Genomic DNA, 20,308 nt, shown 5'->3' on the forward strand with positions numbered 1-20,308 from the left:
CACATAAGGGGTATCGGCATACTCAGGACAAATTGGACAATAACTTTTGGCATCCAATTTCTCCTGGTACCCTTGGGAAAATAAAAAGTTGGTGACTAAAAGATCATGTTTGTGGAAAAAATACGATTTTTTTATTTTCACGCCCGGGCGTAATAAACTTCTGTGAAGCACTGGGGGGTTCAAAGTGCTCACCACACATCTAGATAAGTTCCTTGGGGGGTCTAGTTTCCAAAATGGTGTCATTTGTGGGGGATTTTCACTGTTTTGGTACATCAGGGGCTTTCCAAACTCGACATGGTGTCTGATCTCAATTCCAGCCAAAAACGTCAAATGGCGCTGCTTCCCTTCCGAGCTCTGCCATGCTCCCAAATAGTGGTTTATCCCCACATATGGGGTATCAGTGTACTCAGGACAAATTGCACAATAACTTTTAGGGTCCTGTTATCCTTGGAAAAATAAGAATTGAAGGTGAAAAGGTCATTTTTGTTGAAAAAATCTGATTTTTTAATTGTATGGCTGTACATTATAAACTTCTGTGAAGCCCTTGGGGTTTCAAAGTTCTCACCACACATCTAGATAAGTTCCTTGGGGGGTCTAGTTTCCAAAATGGTGTCATTTGGGGGGTTTCCACTGTTTTGGTACATAAGGGGTTTTCCAAACGCGACATGGTGTCCGATCTCAATTCCAGCCAAAAAAGTCAAATGGCGCTGCTTCCCTTCTGAGCTCTGCCATGTGCAAATAGTCATTTACACCCACATGTGAGGTACCAGCGTACTCAGGACAAATTGTACAATAACATTTAGGGTCCTGTTACCCTTGGGAAAATAAAAATTAACTTTTTTAATTGTACCGCTGTACGTTATAAACTTCTGTGAAGCTCTTGTGGGTTCAAGGTTCTCACCACACATCTAGATAAGTTCCTTGGGGGGTCTATTTTCCAAAATGGGGTCACTTGTGGGGGGTTTCCACTGTTTAGGTACATCAGGGGCTTTACAAACATGACATGGCGTCCAATCTGAATTCCAGCCAATTTTGTATTGAAAAAGTCAAACGGCGCTCCTTACCTTCTGAGCTCTGCCATGCGCCGAAACAGTGGTTCCCCCCCACATATCAGGTAACAGCGTACTCAGGACAAACTGCACAATAACTTTTGCAGTCCAGTTTCTCCTGTTACCCTTGGTAAAATAAAAAAATTGAACCTGAAGTATTTTTTTTGTGAAAAAAAGTTAAATGTTCATTTTTTTTTTTAAAGATTCCAAAAAATTCCTGTGGCGCACCTGAAGGGTTAATAAACTTCTTGAATGTGGTTTTGAGCACCTTAAGGGGTGTAGTTTTTAGAATGGTGTCACTTTTGGGTATTTTCTATCATATAGACCCCTCAAAGTGGCTTCAAATGTGATGTGGTCTGTAAAAATAAAATGGTGTTACAAAAATGAGAAATCGCTGGTCAACTTTTAACCCTTATAACTTCCTAACAAAAAAAAATTTGGGGTCCAAAATTGTGCTGATGTAAAGTAAACATGTGGGAAATGTTACTTATTAAGTTTTTTGTGTGCCGTATCTCTGTGATTTAAGAGCATAAAAATTCAAATTTGGAAAATTGTGAAATTTTAAAAATTTTCGCCAAATTTCCATTTTATCACTACCATGAAGTACAATATGTCACAAGAAAACAGTGTCAGAATCACGGGGATCCATGGAAGCGTTTCAGAGTTATTACCTCATAAAGGGACAGTGGTCAGAATTGTAAAAATTGGCCCGGGAGTTAATGTGAAAACCACCCTTGGTAGTGAAGGGGTTAGTCATGGTGGACCACTTCACTCACTGTTCTGACCCCTACTCGGGACCAAACTGCTGAATCCGCAGCTTACGCTATCTGTAAAACATTCATTCAAGTATATGGCTGCCCGGAAATAACTCACTCAGACCAAGTTGCATACTTCTTAGGGTGAGTCATGGAGTAGCTACACCATTTGTATTGAACTGAGAAATCTTGTATGACCCCTTACCACCCTCAGGGCAATGGAACATGTGAACTTTCAATTGAACCATTATTCAAATGTTGAGGACCTTAGAAGAAGATCGACAGGCCCGTTGGACGGAATTTGTAGCAGAACTAGTGTGGGTGTACAACAATCGGGTACATCGCACCACAGGATACACGCCCTATACTCTACTTTTTGGCAGGCCAGGATAAGTGATCACTGAACTTGGAGCTGGACCCGGAGGAAGATTACCCATGGACAGCGGTGTCCACCTGGGTCCGAGAACACAGTCATCGATTGCAGACTCTACATCATCTGGTGCAGACCCGGTTTCAAGAGTTGGAACACCCAGAGACGCCTCATCTACGGGGGACAGCTCTACAGGCCGGACACTGGGTAATAGTTAGAGAAAAACGTCCTCGAGACAAGTTAGATAATCGATGGGAGAATACACTGTATCGTGTACGGCGGCAAGTCAATTCTGAAGGGCCTATATATGAAATTCAACCAGAGGGGGCTGATGATGCTCCAACTCGTATTGTGCACTGAAACATGTTACGCCCCTGCATGTCTAGGGACCCTACGCGAATAAAGAAGAGCACGATGCTCCTGAGAATCTTCTATCATTCACTAGTGAAGATGAAGATGACGAATGCCCTGAACCACCACGAGCAGAGCCAAAAGAAGAACAGAAACTTCAGACCTCTGGGACTCCTGAAATCCCTACAAGGGCTGTTTCTCCAGGGCTGAGCACACCCCCACCTTTGCCCATTCAGCCTGATTCTATTTCTCAAGTAGAACCAACTGATATTCCCAGTTTACGACATTCTGAACATTCGACAGCAGGAAAACCCCCTCACCGATTTGATCAGGATAGCTTTGTTTGGCAACAAGTTGTTCGAAACATATCAGAATGTCAACGCATACTTCAAGAACTCTCACCCGTGGAATGGCGGGCACAAAGAGAGGGAGAATGTAAGGGGAAGTAACTAACTAGGCATGTCTCCTCTGTGAAGGGTCCAGAACCGTCGGGGCTGTCACCTATATTGCGGGGTAGAAAGCTTGAGACTCCAGACTGTACTCTGTGTTTGAGAAAAGGAGGCAAGGTTAAGTGGACAGAACTCACTAATAAGAACTACCAGTCCTGCAAATTCAAGGTGAAGATGCTGTTCATAAGAGAAGGTAGGTGGAAATATACTCAGGAACAAGTGCCTTATCCATTACCAGATGATTGGCTAGAGAAGGATCAGAAAACACAAAGCACTATCTCCCTCAGTGTAGATGATAATCAGATTTTGCATAAATGCAAGTGTAAAACTGCTAAGAGGATGTGGGCTGAATTAAGGCCACGTCACACACAGCGAGATCGCCAGAGAGATCACTGATTTTGTGACGACACAGCGATCTCGCCAGCGATATCACTGTGTGTGACGTATCAGCGACCGGCCCCCTTGCCGGGTATCGCTGATCGCGCTCGAACGTCCTGGGCCATTTTTTGATCGTTGGTCTCCCGCTGGTCAGCGCACATCGCTGCGTGTGGCAGCAGGAGAGCAACGATCACCGACGCTGGAAGCTGGTTTCCAATGTAAACAATGGGTATCTAAGAGCCGCGTGGCTCTTGGTTACCCACTGTTTATGTGATGCCCCTGCAGGTCCAGTAGCCACAGAGGTACTGCACCTCATCCAGAGGTGTGGTATCTCACGACCGGGTAAGATGGAGGCACTTGACCACACTCCTAACTCTTGCACCCAACACACACTAGTTAGTCTGGGTGTACCCTTCGGGAGGATGGCCTCATCCCAGACTGGCTAGGAAAGGGTGTTGGGGGGTTAGTGGGGAAGGTAGGTAGAAGGGGAGGAGCTTAGAAAGTGGAGTGATTTAGAACAGCCAATCAGTGATGAGTGGGCGGAGCTTAGGAAAAGAGCGGGAGATTTGTAGTGAGTTGGAGGGTTCCCTCAGGGGGAGAGCAAGTGGAAGGACGTGTTGGGGGCAGCCCCAGTCAGGAGGAGCTGCTGGACTGATTGGCTTGGAAAGGAAGGCTCCCTGAAGGAAGGAGTGATTTTTCTAGAGTCCCACGCTGATAGCCGTCAGGTGGAGGAAGAAATTAGGTCGCAGAATGGCTTCAGCCCCTAGCCTAGTGAAGTGAACATCAAACTTAACTAGCAAGCTGACAGCTGTGGTTACTGTATGGGCCACAGCGAACTTCCACAGTTACCTTCTTCAGAAAGGCTGCCATGTAGGATCAAGAAATCGCCTGAGTTACGAATTCTGACAGGATCCGCGGCAGCTAGCCTGGGACACTGACTGTGAGATGCTGATAGGAAGGAAGGAGTTAAAGCAGCATTGAGGAGATGGCCTAGGAAGGTATATACTGACAGGGAGTGTTGGAGGGTTGTACCCATTTACCTGGGAGTTTATTGGACCCCTTTGCCTGGAGGACTCAGCAGCAAAGTGGGCGTCTGTGTGCACCAGACTGTGAGTAAAGCCCTTGGAACTGCATTCAACTGAGTCCTTTGTCTCCTTTCTGCACCTAGCACCCAGCTCTGCTACATCCTCCACTCCGCCTGACAACATCACCCCTAAAAACAACTCTTAACGGCCCTGGACTATTGCTCTACCTGTGGAGAGCCATTTTCACCTCAGCTGCGACACACCAACAGTCTCAGGGGAACAACATAGCAGCGCTGGTCACCTCTGACCAGAATACCACAGGTGGCATCACGTATTCATATATAAACTTTATTTTCATTTTTACTACACTCTAATAATAACTCAAACATTTTTCATTTGACCGCCTGGGGCCACGGACCGGGTCGCAGCCACTGTGACATCCCCCACTGAAGTCAACAGGCCCGGTACCGAGTACCCCACAGCCCCTGGGGCATGTCATTTACCTTAGAAACCAGCGTGCATGCTGGTTTCCAAGGTAAACAGCGGGTAACCAAGAGCCACGCGGCTCTTAGATACCCGCTGTTTATATTGGAAACCAGCTTGCTCGCTGGTCCTGATCGCTGGTGGGTCTGTCTATGTGACAGCTCACTAGCGATCACCTAACTATATCCCAGCGATCCCATCCACGTCAGATCGTTGGTGGGATCGCTGGGACATTGATGTGTGTCACAGGGCCTTTACAGAAAATGCATGAAAGATCAAATCTCAGCAATAAGCTTTATCTCATGAGAAAGCTGTATCAGTCTAAGCTAAGTGATAGAATATGCAGGACTATATAAGAAACACCCTAGAGATTGTGGAGCGTCTCAGGGTTATTGGAGAAGAAATTAAAGATTTTCATGTTGCTGCACTTCTATTAAGTGGTCTTCCAGAGTTTTATATCACACTCGTGACTGCATTAGTTGCACGGCCAGATGATGAGCTGACACTAGAGTATGTTAAAGGCTAACTTGTGGATGAATTCAAGAGAAAAACGAAGCATGTAAGCAGCAGTAATGAATCCAGAGCAGAAACAGCATTAAAGACACAAGATTTCCCTAAATATAAGAGCAATCTAAGAGAAAATCATGAAGGTTTTGTCTGTAAAAAGCCTGGTCTCCTTAAAGCAGACTGCAGAATTTGGAAAACAAGAATGAGTCAACTTAAAAAGCAGAACAGTCATCAAAGAGTTAGAACAGCTGTAAAGGCAGTTTCTGCAGGTGTTGAAGCCCAGCAGGTAGTACAGGCCCAGCTGCAAAGCATATATGGTGTATAGATTCTGGTGCATGCAGAAAAGTTTAAAAAAAAAACTCCCAGAGGCTCACACAGGGAGAGCATGTGACTGTATTTCCTGTGTCTGTGTATGAGAGAAGCAGTTTGCTGTAGATGCTGCACAAATCGAGACACAAATGATTTATCCCTGATCTATTAAGCTTATCATATATTGTTCCTGATTGTTCCTGAATAAAGAAGCTCTGTTGCCAGAAGCTTGGAGAATATCCTGAATAGTCTGCTGCCAACATGTTCATTTAATGATTTCCTCATGTGCTTGTAGGTAGGAACATAATGATTGTGATCACAGAGGGTGCAACTATGACTGGCCCCATGTAGGAAGGGCCCCCAGCGGTAGAGCTCTTTTCAGCTGGACATTTGTCCTCCTACTCATATTGATTTTAAATATGTTGTGGTGCAGAGAGCCACCAGCTCCTAGCTCCACAATAGTTGTACAAGCCGCTGGTCATAGGCTGGCATCGGATGCTAGCGTGCCTATTACATTATATTGGGATGGTGACATTATTACACTTGGGAGGAATTATCAGCAAACTGTTCATCAGAAAATGCAACTGACTTTGTATCCCTTTGGGAAGGTATTGATAGAGATTTCAGCAAGGCAGGGCAAAAAATATCTAAAACATAATCACCTAAAATGCTGATGGCCAATATGCATATACAGTTGTGGCCAAAAGTATTGACACGCCTGCAATTCTGTCAGATAATACTCAGTTTCTTCCTGAAAATGATTGCAAACACAAATTCTTTGGTATTATTATCTTCATTTAATTTGTCTTAAATGAAAAAACACAAAAAGAATTGTCCTAAACCCAAATTGGATATAATTCCACACCAAACATAAAAAAGAGGGTGGACAAAAGTATTGGCACTGTTCGAAAAATCATGTGATGCTTCTCTAAGGCTGGTTTCACATTTGCGTTTTTTAGCGCTGGAAAAAAACGCATACCTGCGCATGCGTTTTTTCCCCTATATTTAACATGGGTGCGCATACCTGCGCGCTTGTAAGCGCATGTATGCGATTTTCATGCGCTGCGTTTTTTTGGGGTGTGCGTTGGTATTTTCCAGACGCAGCATGTTGCATTTTTTGGCCCTGCAAAAAAGCGCATGCGCACATATGCGCACGTTTTGTGCTAAAAATGGCCATTATAGCCTATGGATGCGCATATGTGCGCACTGGCATGCTCATGTATGCGTTTTTTTGCATATGCGTTTTTTTTTTTTAACCATGGAATTTAGGGGTTTGGGTTAGAGTTAGGGTTAGTTAAGGGGGTTTAGGGTTAGGGTTAGGGTCAGGGTTAGGGTTGGGGTTTGGGTCAGGGTTAGGGTTAAGTATGGTTTGGTTAAGGGTTAGGGTCAGGGTTAGGGTCAGGATTAGGGTTAAGTATGGTTTTGTTAAGGGTTAGGGTCAGGGTTAGGGTTAGGGTTAGGGTCAGGGTTAGGGTTAGGGTTGGGGTCAGGGTTAGGGTTAGGGTCAGGGTTAGGGTTAAGTATGGTTTTGTTAAGGGTTAGGGTCAGGGTTAGGGTCAGGATTAGGGTTAAGTATGGTTTTGTTAAGGGTTAGGGTCAGGGTTAGGGTTAGGGTTAGGGTTAGGGTCAGGGTTAGGGTTAGGGTTAAGTATGGTTTTGTTAAGGATTAGGGTCAGGGTTAGGGTCAGAATTAGGGTTAAGTATGGTTTTGTTAAGGGTTAGGGTCAGGGTTAGGGTTAGGGTTAGGGTCAGGGTTAGGGTTAGGGTTAGGGTTAGGGTCAGGGTTAGAGTTAGGGTTAGGGTTAGGGTCAGGGTTAGGGTTAAGTATGGTTTTGTTAAGGGTTAGGGTCAGGGTTAGGGTTAGGGTTAGGGTCAGGGTTAGGGTTAGGGTCAGGGTTAGGGTTAGGGTTAGGGTCAGGGTTAGGGTTAGGGTTAGGGTTAGTTAGGGTTTAGGGTTTGGGTTAGGGTTAAGTATGATTTGGTTAAGGGTTAGGGTCAGGGTTAGGGTTAGGGTCAGGGTTAGGGTTAGGGTTAGGGTCAGGGTTAGGGTTAGGGTCAGGGTTAGGGTTAGTAAAGTCATGGTTTGGGTAGTGTGAGGGGCCACCTAAAAATGTTGGAAAAAAACGCAAACGCGGTAAAAACGCACTAAAAACGCATACAAAAGCATAAAAACGCTGCGTTTTTTTCATGCATGCTCATAAAAATGCTTGAAAAAAACGCAGCAGTTGTATGCTTATGTATGCGTTTTTTCAATGCGTTTTTTTGCGGGAAAAACGCGCTGCAAAAAAAAGCAAGTGTGAAACTAGCCTAATTTGTGTAATTAACAGCACCTGTAACTTACCTGTGGCACCTAACAGGTGTTGGCAATGTTGGAAAAAAACACTTGCAGCCAGTTGACATGGATTAAAGTTGACTCAACCTCTGTCCTGTGTCCTTGTGTGTACCACATTGAGCATGGAGAAAAGAAAGAAGACCAAAGAACTGTCTGAGGACTTGAGAAACCAAATTGTGAGGAAGCATGAGCAATCTCAAGGCTACAGGTCCATCTCCAAAGACCTGAATGTTCCTGTGTCTACCGTGCGCAGTGTCATCAAGAAGTTTAAAGCCCATGGCACTGTGGCTAACCTCCCTAGATGTGGATGGAAAAGAAAAATTGACAAGAGATTTCAATGCAAGATTGTGCGGATGTTGGATAAAGAACCTCGATTAACATCCAAACAAGTTCAAGCTGTCCTGCAGTCCGAGGGTACAACAGTGTCAACCCGTACTATCCGTCGGCGTCTGAATGAAAAGGGACTGTATGCTAGGAGACCCCAGGAAGACCCCACTTCTTACACCGAGACATAAAAAAGCCAGGCTGGAGTTTGCCAAAACTTACCTGAAAAAGCCTAAAATGTTTTGGAAGAATGTTCTCTGGTCAGATGAGACAAAAGTAGAGCTTTTTGGGCAAAGGCATCAACATAGAGTTTACAGGAGAAAAAAAAGAGGCATTCAAAGAAAAGAATACGGTCCCTACAGTCAAACATGGTAGAGGTTCCCTGATGTTTTGGGGTTGCTTTGCTGCCTCTGGCACTGGACTGCTTGACCGTGTGCATGACATTATGAAGTCTGAAGACTACCAACAAATTTTGTAGCATAATGTAGGGCCCAGTGTGAGAAAGCTGGGTCTCCCTCAGAGGTCATGAGTCTTCCAGCAGCACAACGACCCAAAACACACTTCAAAAAGCACTAGAAAATGGTTTGAGAGAAAGCACTGGAGACTTTTAAGGTGGCCAGCAATGAGTCCAGACCTGAATCCCATAGAACACCTGTGGAGAGATCTACAAATGGGAGTTTGGAGAAGGCACCCTTCAAATATTAGAGACCTGGAGCAGTTTGCCAAAGAAGAATGGTCTAAAATTCCAGAAGAGCATTGTAAGAACCTCATTGATGTTACCGGAAGCGGTTGGTCGCAGTTATTTTGGCTAAAGGTTGTGCAGCCAAGTATTAGGCTGAGGGTGCCAATACTTTTGTCTGGCCCATTTTTGGAGTTTTGTGTGAAATGATCAATGTTTTGCTTTTTGCTTCATTCTCTTTTGTGTTTTTTCATTTAAGACAAATTAAATGAAGATAATTATACCAAAGAATTTGTGTTTGCAATCATTTTCAGGAAGAAATTGAGTATTATCTGACAGAATTGCAGGGGTGTCAATACTTTTGGCCACAACTGTACAAACAAACAGTAACATGAAAGTGCTAATGCTCAAAATCAACCGTGCTCTAGATAAAAAATTGGTATGGTCTCACCATATCAGTTGAGAGAGAGTTTGGAATCTGTCTCAGGCAAAACTAACAGGTCAAGGAAATTCTTATCCTCTCTTGCTGACAACTTTATCTTCCAAAAGGTAAGGGAGAAAACAAGGGACTCTTGCTACTTTGGAACTAATCCTTATAAACAGGGAGGAAATAGTTGAGGAGGTAAGAGTGGCTAGGACCCTAGGAGGTAGCAACCATGCTACTGTAGAATTTTGGATAAGTAGAGGAGGAAGACCTGTAAAGACTCAGATGTCAAGGTTAGATTTCAGAAAGGCAGATTTTAAAGGGACTCAGAAAGAGAATTGGAGGGATCTAATGGCTGGATGTCCTTAAGGACAAAAATGTCCAGGAAGGATGGGAAATCTTGAAAAATAAGATTCTCAAAGAACAATCGCTAACAATTCCAAAAAGAGGGAAGAATAGGAAGTATTTAAGGAAACCAGGATGGATGAACACAGAACTTAAGCACATGCTAAAAAGGAAGAAAGAAATGTTTATCAAAGGAAAGAGGGAGGCATATCTAAAGAAGAATATAATGCTGTCTACAGAACCTGCAGGGCACGATTAGCTAAATCTGAAAATAATTAAGGCTTGTAATAGACGTCAAAAGCAATAAAAAAGGATTTTGGGAACATGTCAAAAGTAAAAGAAAAGTCAAAGATGCTATAGGATTTTTACAGGATGAAAATGATGAAATGGTAAGACATACAGTAATGTTGAGAAGGCCGAACTTTTGCATCTGTTTTCTCTCAGAAAGGAAATGTAACATCAACTGATCTTCACTGTCCTATTAAGGGAACAGAAGAATCCAGAATATCTATAAACAGAAAGATAGTAAGGAAACACTTAGCTAACCTAAATGAATTCAAGTCTCCAGGTCCAGATGAATTACATTCCAGAGTACTGAAGGAGATAGCAGAATAAATTTTTGAGCCACTCTCCATAATCTTTGAAAAGTCTTAGAGCACATGGGAAGTCCCAGAAGACTGGAGAAGAGCAAATGTTGTTCCTATCTTCAAAAAATGAAAGAAGGTGGACCCAGCGAACTATAGGCCGGTGAGTCTGACTTCTAAACCAGGAAAGATCTTTGAACAAATTATTAAACAACATGTATGTAAGTACCTGGATAAGAATGAAGTGATTAACCAGAGTCAGCATGGGTTTGTAACTAATAAGTCATAGTTATCACAAAAAATGTCCAAATCTCTTCGGGCACTTCAAAAGTAATAAATAACTCTGATCGCCATTGCTGAAAATAAGGGAGAAACGAAGAGATCCCACAAGTGTACTAAAAACAATATTTATGATAGTAGTTTAAAATACAAAACTGGAAAAAATAATAAAAAAGTACAATGCTGTCAAAGGGACACTGAGCCAGTCAAGTATGTAACAAACACAATATGATATCTATAATACACTGGAGTGCTCTAATGATTATAGGGCCAATATATCTCACAAAAAAGTGCAATGCAGCATATAGACAATTCACATACAGATGAAAATCACCAGCGCTAACAGCATTCAAGTGGTATAGACCTCTCAAAAAAATGCAATACAGCATATAAACAATTCATGTACAAATAAGAATCACCAGCGCTAACAGCATTCCAGTGATGAAAACTATATAGCCATGTGAATGATAGTAGCCGTTATAACAAGTGCCACCAGCACTAACAGCATTCCCATGATACACACTACATACAGACTACATAGCCATGTAAATAACATGTTGCTTTAATGCCTCAAAATAGTCATGGAACTAGGCCCAAATATAGTCGCTATAATTAGCGTCACCCAGTGAAAAAGAGGTAAGTAATGATATAGATATGAGAGTGTAATCAGGACATATTACCTGTTCCAAGACACATGTGGCTCAGCGTCTCCTCACCCCCGACGCGTGTTTCGCCGCCAGCTTCTTCTGGGGGCGTGTCAGGGTGAGGGGCATCTGAATATTTATAAGGCAGACAGCCTATGAGAGAAAGGAAAGGGGAGGGACCTTATCAACTTACTGCAGCGCATGACGCACTAGCCCGCCCCTAGATGACCAACTTCCCCTTAGCAGCGCTCAATGACATGCAAGCTGTAAGCTCTGAGTGTCAGTGTCAGAGCGCTTCAGGAAGTGATGGGAGACCGGGATAATCGCACATGCGCACTGTAAGCCCATCTAGACTTGTACAAAAGAAACAGAAGGAAAACAGTGGTAAGCGGTATAGATCAATACCAAAGATACAGACCAAAAAGTGCACCGTGCATAGGTGACTACCATGTAAATAGGCAAAGCTAGGAGGCGGACTAATGCGTCATGCGTCGCAGTAAGTTGATACGGTCCCTCCCCTTTCCTTTCTTTTCCCTCATAGGCTGTCTGCCTTATAAATATTCAGATGCCCCTCACCCTGACACGCCCCCGGAAGAAGCTGGTGGCGAAACGCGCGTCGGGGTGAGGGGACATTGAGCCACATGTGTCTTGGACCAGGTAATATGTCCTGATTGCACTCTCATATCTATATTATTATTTACCTTTTTTTCACTGGGTGACGCTAATTATAGCAACTATACTTGGGCCTAGTTCCATGACTATGTTAAGGCATTAAAGCAACATGTTATTTACATGACTATGTAGTCTGTATGTAGTGTGTATCATGGGAATGCTGTTAGCGCTGGTGGCACTTATTATAACGGCTACTATCATTCACATGGCTATATAGCTTGCATCACTGGAATGCTGTTAGCGTTGGTGATTCTTATTTGTACATGAATTGTTTATATGCTGTATTGCATTTTTTTGAGAGGTCTATACCACTTGAATGCTGTTAGCGCTGGTGATTTTCATCTCTATGTGAATTGTCTATATGCTGCATTGCACTTTTTTGTGAGATATATTGGCCCTATAATAATCATTAGAGCACTCCAGTGTATTATAGATATCACATTGTGTGTTTGTTAAATACTTGAGCGGCTCAGTATCCCTTTGACAGCATTGTGCTTTTTTATTATTTTTTCCAGTTTTGTATTTTAAACTACTATAATAAATATTGTTTTTAGTACACTTGTGGGATCTCTTCGTTTCTCCCTTATTTTCAGCAATGGAGATCAGAGTTGTTTATTACTTTTGAAGTGCCCGATGGGATTTGGACTTTTTTTGTGATAACTAGTTGTTATTGCTGTTTTTATAAACAGATTGTCTGTCCCACCATGGACCTCAAAGCCAAAGAATTGACTTGGCAAACTAAAGCTAGTGATATTTTTAAGCATAATGCTGCCAGTGTTTCTCAAGATGCATCCGTTTCAAATAAGGAATTAATGTATAAATATAAAAAAGCCCTCCACCACAAGACTAAGATATGGTGGAATTGGGCTTCATTAGAAAATTATCATGGCAAGAAAATAATTCCACGGGGTTTAAGAGTACAAATATACCCCACTTTTGAGCTTAATGATGAACTTTTGGTTAAAAGATGGATGGATTCAGCGTCTAAAGCTGGAGTCACACATAGCGACTCACCAGTGATCCCGACAATGATATCAACGTGTCAGGATCGCTGGTGAGTCGCTATGTGATCGCTGGTGAGCTGTCACACAGACAGCTTCACCAGCGATAAGCACAGCGACGCCGAGCGCGCGGCGCCGCTGTGTTCGTTAGTTACCAGCACGCTGATGCAGGGAGCTGGTAACTAACGTACACATTGGGTATCCAAGGGACGTGCATCCCTTAGATCCCCGATGTGTACGTTAGTTACCAGCTCCCTGCATCAGCGCGCTGGTAACTAACGTACACATCGGGTTTCTAAGGGACGCACATCCCTTGGATACCCGATTTGTACGTTAGTTACCAGCAGATCGCTGGTCTCCAGCCTGTCACACGCAGTGATGCGTGCTGGCCAGCAGGAGACCAGCGACAAAAGAAATGTCCAGCGGTTTCCTACAGCGATCAGCAATACCGGCAGGGGGGCCGGTCGCTGATGGCTGTCACACACAGCGATCTCGCTGGTGAGATCGCTGTTGTGTCACAAAAGTTGTGACTCAGCAGCGATCTTGCTAGCGAGATCGCTATGCGTGACGGGGCCCTAACTGTTCCCTGGATTTCATTAGGATCATCATTGATCATAATACGTCTGTATTGAAAAGCATTGATGTGCATTTGGAGGATACGTATAAAACCTTGCAGGCTAATCTGACTGTTGAACAGATGGAGGTATGGCTGAAAGAATTAAAAAAGGAGGACAAATGGGAGGATGAAGTTAGTCAGGGGAAGTTGAAGAAGTTTTTGAGGGACTCCAAGGACTATGAGACCAATAAAATTTACCATTGTCAATTGTCTAAGAGGGGGATGAATACCACCACTACTACTGGGGATAGATCTGAGACATCCAGTGTATCTGGCAGTGAAAGTGGCATGTCAACAGGAGACACATCACATATGAGGGATTTCCATTTACGGAGTGGAGGACGTAGGAAGTTCCCAGATATGTTTAATAAACCCTCTAAACAGAGAAAACAAAGGGATCAAATTAAGGTAATAAACCTATCGGAACATACTTTAACTCAGGTACAGGAGGATCTCCTGAATAGGGGTCTTACTTTCTCATCTTCCTCTCACCTAGATGCCTTCAACACGATAAAGGATGTTAATTTGCTCTCCAGAAAAATTATCCTCCGTAAGCTACATTTTAAACCTGAAACACAAGATGGTTTTGTGACTGATGAAGAGAGAGAAGCTATTCAAATATTGAATCTTTGCAGCAGGAGAATGAGTCCTCCAAGGTAGGTATGATTCCTATTGAATTAGTGGCCAAATCAAAATACTTCCCATCTTTGGGGTTATGCCCTGGGGTCGATATATTCACCAGACTGGTTACGGAGGATGTGGAAAGTTTGGCTTTAAGTCAGAAGAATTCATATAATATGTCCTATAGGCAACACAGGGAACTGATGGAAATGAGAAGCTGGAAGGATGTACTATTTAAACCGGCGGATAAGAGGGGTAACCTCGTTATCTGGCTGGTTCAGATGTATGAGAAGCAGGCCTACAAACTTTTAGATAATGCAAGCTGTTATCAGAGATTAACTCATAACTCTCTCTCTGCCTTCCAACAGACGCTCATTGACATTTTGGAAAAAGCTTTTAAGGATGGATTGATCACTAAAACATTTTTGGAAAGAATCTGTGACTTTCACCCGAGACTGTGCACCTTTTACCTCATTCCCAAGGTACACAAGAATCCACTTGATCCACCTGGAAGACCCTTTGTGGTGGGGAATGGGGGTTTATGTTAATTAGTCTCGGATGTGATTATTTTTAAAACCTATTGTCTCCTTTCTTCCATCATTCATTAGGGACACTAACCAACCTTTGCAAAGAATTGATCAGCTTGAATTGGAAGAAAATATGCTTCTGGTCACGGCTGATGTGGAAGCTTTGTATACTTCCATTAAACATAGTGACGGATTAGCAGCCACCTCCTGGTTTTTAAGATCCAGCAACATGAAAGTCATCTAGTAGATCTCATCCTGGTTCTCCTGGATTTCGTTTTGAGACATAATGTCTTCATATTTGATGGTAAAATCTATCGACAACAAGGTATGGCTATGGGGGTATCGTGTGCCCCCTCATATGCCAATTTATTTTTGGGTGCCTGGGAAAGGAAAATACTTTTGGAGGATGACGTCATGGAGATGTGTAAAGTACATAACTGGATGAGATACATAGACGACATCCTATTCGTGTGGGAGGGCTCTAATGAGGATTTGGGAGTATTAATGCATACGTTAAATGATAATGACCGTAACATTCGCTTGACATACAAGTCAGGCAGAAAGTTGGAGTTCCTTGACATTTGGATAGAGGCTTTCCCTAATGGTATGATATGTACTGATGTTTACAGGAAACCTACAGCGACCAATTCCTATCTTAGAGCAGATTCATCGCATCCCAGAAGTACCATCCTCGCAATTCCTATTGGCCAGTTCCTTCGGATTAAGAAAATGTGTTCTGACCAGGGGTCTTTTCTGAAACAATGCAGTGACCTTAAAGAGAGGTTTGAAGAGAGTGGTTACAGTCGCAGAATGATCCGCAAAGGGTTTAACAGAGCTTTACGTACCCCTAGAAATGAATTGTTATACGGAAGTAAAAAGGAGAATCAAGATTCTAAGCAGATAAGATTCATCTCTACATTTAATACTCAAAGGCATCTTTTGGTTGGCATCATCAATAAGCACTGGAAAATGCTGTTGTCAGACCCTATACTTAAAAAGATCTTGCCACCTTCTCCACAATGTGTATCCAAGAGATGAGCGAATTTGAAGGACCAGCTGGTCCTTAGTCACTATGAACCTCGCAAAAAGAAAATTTTGGGTCCTCCACCTACTCCAGGATTTTTTCCATGCAGTCTTTGCAAGGCTTGCCTTAACCTTGTTAAAGGTAAGTTTTTAAAAACTGGGATGGATCTCATGTTTATGAGATACGTAAACACTTAACTTGCACATCCAGGGCGGTTGTCCACCATGCTGAGTGTCCGTGTGGTAAGGTGTACGTGGGCCTTACCACGTGGGAACTCAAGGTACGTGTTAGAGAACATGCCCTGGATATTGAGAAGGCCAGGACTGTGGAGGATGAGACTCTGTTAAAGACATTACCACGTCATTTTAAGAGATTTCATAATTGTAATTCCAGAGTCTTAAAAATTAAAGCAATTGATCAGGTAGATCTGGGTTCACGTGGAGGTGATGTGGGGTGGGCTCTTGCCCAGCTAGAATGTAGTTAGATTTATCATCTGGGTACCATTAGTCCATCAGGCCTGAATGAAACCATGGTCTACTCGGCTTTTTTATAAGGATGCATCTTTTTTAGTGGGGGGTATCTTTCTTTTTTAGGGTTGCGTTGTTACATATATGTTTCATTTTCTGATTTTAATTGATTTTATTTATTTTCAGTTTTTTATATCATGGATGGTTTCCCGTGTTCATGTACTGAAAATGCCCTGATTCTGGACTTTGCTACTACAGAAGTTGGGACAGCTTGATATGGACCGTATCAATTCATCTTTATTTTTTATTTTCTTCTTTTTTGGTGTATTATTATAATTTTCTTTATGTTTGTGGCTATTTGGCGTGATGCATAATGGCATTTACGTCTTATTTCACTTTTATCTTTATATGTAATAATGTACTTCACTTGAATATTATGTATGTATTATCTATATGTGCAATATTATAATCACATTGTCACTTTATTGGTTTCATTCCCAGCTGTGATATAACAAGTCTAGCTTGTATTGTATGCACTTTATAATGCTGTATTATATGTTAATTGTATGTATTTTCCGTATATATTCAGTGTATATTCAATATTAGCATTTTGCACTTTCGTATTAAAGATTGTCACTTTAATATTCATGGTGGTCACTACTAGCTTTGCCTATTTACATGGTAGTCACGTATGGACGATGCACTTTTTGGTCTGTATCTTTGGTATTGATCTATACCGCTTACCACTGTTTTCCTTCTGCTTCTTTTGTACAAGTCTGGACGGGCTTACAGTGCGCATGCATGATTATCCCGGTCTCCTATAACTTCCTGAAGCGCTCTGACACTGACACTCAGAGCTTACAGCTTGCGTGTCATTGAGCACTGCTAAGGGAAAGTTGGTTATCTAGGAGGCGGGCTAATGCGTCATGCGCCACAGTAAGTTGATACGGTCCCACCCCTTTCTTTTCCCTTATAAGCTGTCTGCCTTATAAATATTCAGATGCCCCTCACCCTGACACACCCCCAAAAGAAGCTGGTGGCGAAACACGTGTCGGGGTGAGGGGACGCTGAGCCACATGTTTCTTGGACCAGGTAATATGTCCTGATTGCACTCTCATATCTATATTATTATTTACCTCTTTTTCACTGAGTGATGCTAATTATAGCGACTATACTTGGGCCTAGTTCCATGACTATGTTAAGGCATTAAAGCAACATGTTATTTACATGGCTATGTAGTCTGTATGTAGTGTGTATCATGGGAATGCTGTTAGCGCTGGTGGCACTTATTATAACGGCTACTATCATTCACATGGCTATATAGCTTGCATCACTGGAATGCTGTTAGCGCTGGTGATTCTTATTTGTACATGAATTGTTTATATGCTGTATTGCATTTTTTTGAGAGGTCTATACCACTTGAATGCTGTTAGCGCTGGTGATTTTCATCTGTATGTGAATTGTCTATATGCTGCATTGCACTTTTTTGTGAGATATATTGGCCCTATAATCATTAGAGCACTCCAGTGTATTATAGATATCACATTGTGTTTGTTACATACTTGACTGGCTCAGTGTCCCTTTGACAGCATTGTGCTTTTTTATTATTATTTTTTCCAGTTTTGAATTTTAAACTACTATAATAAATATTGTTTTTAGTACACTTGTGGGATCTCTTCGTTTCTCCCTTATTTTCAGCAATGGAGACCAGAGTTATTTATAACTAATAAGTCATGTCAGACTAACTTAATTTCCTTCTATGACAGAATCACCAACTGGGTTGATCAGGGAAATGCTGTAGATATAGTATATCTTGACTTCAGCAAAGCATTTGACAAAGTCTCTCATACAATCCTTATTAAAAAAATTATAGTATGGAATGGACAAGGCAACTGTTAGGTGGATTCATAACTGGCTTAGTGATTGGACCCAAAGAGTGGTCGTAAATGGCTGCACATCCAGTTGGAAGAATGTCTCATGTGGGGTACCACAGGGCTCTGTCCTGGGCCCTGTATTGTTCAACATCTTTATCAACGATTTAGATGAAGGAATTGTGAGTAAAATGATTAAATTTGCTGACCACGCAAAGCTAGGAGGGATAGCTAATACTAGAGAAGAGAGAGGATTCAAAAAGATATAAATAAACTGGAGCAGTGGGCAGCAACTAACAGAATGGTTTTTAACAGGGAAATATGCAAAGTACTACATCTGGACAATAAAAATGAAAAAGGCATATACAGAATGGGAGGAATAGGGCTAAGCAACAGCACATGTGAAAAAGACTTGGGTATACTAATTGATCACAGACTGAATATGAGTCAACAGTGTGATGCAGCAGTAAAAAATGCAAATACAATTCTAGGATGTATTAACAGAAACATATAGTCTAGATCACGTGAAGTCATTATTGCCCTCTACTCCTCTTTGGTCAGACCCCTTCTGGAATACTGTGTCCAGTTTTGGGCACCACATTTTAAAAAAGACGTCAACAAACTGGAGCAAGTTCAGAGAAGAGCGACCAGAATGGTGACCGGTCTGCAAACCATGTCCTATGAGGAACAGTTGCAGGATTTGGGAATGTTTAGCTTGCAAAAGAGAAGACTGAGAGGAGACTTAAAATCTGTCTACAGATATCTGAAGGGTTGTCACAGTGTAGAAGGATCATCGTTATTCTCATTTGCACAAGGAAAGACTAGAAGCAATGGGATGAAACTGAATGGGAGGAGACACAGATTAGATATTAGAAAAAAACTTCTTGACAGGATGATCAATGAGTGGAACAGGCTGCCACGAGAGGTGGTGAGTTCTCCTTCAATAGAAGTGTTCAAACAGAGGCTGGACAGACATCTGTCTGGGATGATTTAGTGAATCCTGCTTTGAGCAGGAGGTTGGACCATATGGCCCAGTAGGTCCCTTCCAACTCTACCATTCTATGAAAGTAATATTTCCTTCCTCTTCAGTTATAGGTGTGTTGTTTCACACGGGAAAAAAAGAATTATTTCCTTTTGTATTGGACAATAGGGAATAGAAAGGAAAAAGGAGGGGAGTATTTATTTCTTTTAAAACTCTGTGTCATGCCCCTGCATTGCACTTGCCCTGATAAGGGCAATACCCTAGTATGGACCTGTTTAAGAGCTACCCAGAGTTTTAAAAGAAATATGAAATACTCCCCCCTTCTTTTTCTTTCCATTCCCTATTGGCCATTACAAAAGGGAAAGAATTCCTTTTTCCTGTGTGAAACAATGCACCTATAACTGAGGAGGAAGGAAATACTACTTTGGTGAGATCTTACCAATTTTTTTTACATAGAGCACGGTTGTTTGTATATTCATATTGGCCATCAGCCTTTTAGGTGGTTATTAAAAGTTATGTTTTAGATGTTTTTTCCTCTACCTTGCTGTAATCTCTCTACAGTTGAGAGGGCAATATTATGGGATGGGAATATTATTACAGGATGGGAGTCATTATACAGGAACGAGGTCAGTATAACAGCACAGACATTATTACAGAACGGGAGATATTATTACAGGATGGGGCATATTATGGCAGGAAAAGGGACATAATTACCAGAAGGGGGATATTATTAACAGAAGGGGGATATTATTACAGGACAGTTGATATTATTACAGGACGGGGATATTATTACAGGACAAGGGACATTATTACCAGAAGGGGGACATTATTACAGGACGATGGATATTATTACATGATGGGGAATATTCTTGCAGGACAAGGGATATTATTACAGGACGGGGGACATTATTACAGGATGGTGGATATTATTGCAGGGCAAGTAATATAGGTAAGGGACATTATTACCAGAAGGGGGACATTATTACAGGACTGGGGATATTATTACAGGATGCGGGATATTATTGCAGGACAAGGGACATTCTTACCACAAGAGGGATATTATTACAGGCCATGGGATATAATTACAGGACGGGGGATATAATTACAGGATGAGGACATTATTACAGGACCGTTGATATTACAGGACAGGGGATATAATTACGGGACAGGAGACATTATTACAGGATGGGGGACATTATTACAGGACAGTTGATATTATTGCAGGACGATAGATATTATT

The 20,308-nt window shown here is 42.2% G+C and overlaps 1 long non-coding RNA gene across 2 annotated transcripts; it reads left to right on the forward strand.

Moving 5' to 3' along the window:
* The first annotated feature begins 13,572 nt into the window (after window positions 1–13,572).
* Window positions 13,573–16,317, forward strand: LOC141101094 (uncharacterized). 2 transcript variants are annotated; one of them, XR_012234885.1, is made up of 4 exons: window positions 13,573–14,232; window positions 14,566–14,679; window positions 14,806–15,049; window positions 15,354–16,317. It is a non-coding gene; the product is annotated as an uncharacterized lncRNA (long non-coding RNA). The 2 variants fall into 2 exon arrangements; XR_012234884.1 differs by having other exon boundaries at window positions 14,806–16,317.
* The last annotated feature ends 3,991 nt before the right edge of the window (window positions 16,318–20,308 follow it).

Source organism: Dendrobates tinctorius, unplaced genomic scaffold, assembly GCF_039654945.1.
Source record: "Dendrobates tinctorius isolate UK_male_01 unplaced genomic scaffold, ASM3965494v1 ptg000114l, whole genome shotgun sequence".
Classification (NCBI taxonomy): Eukaryota; Metazoa; Chordata; class Amphibia; order Anura; family Dendrobatidae; genus Dendrobates; species Dendrobates tinctorius.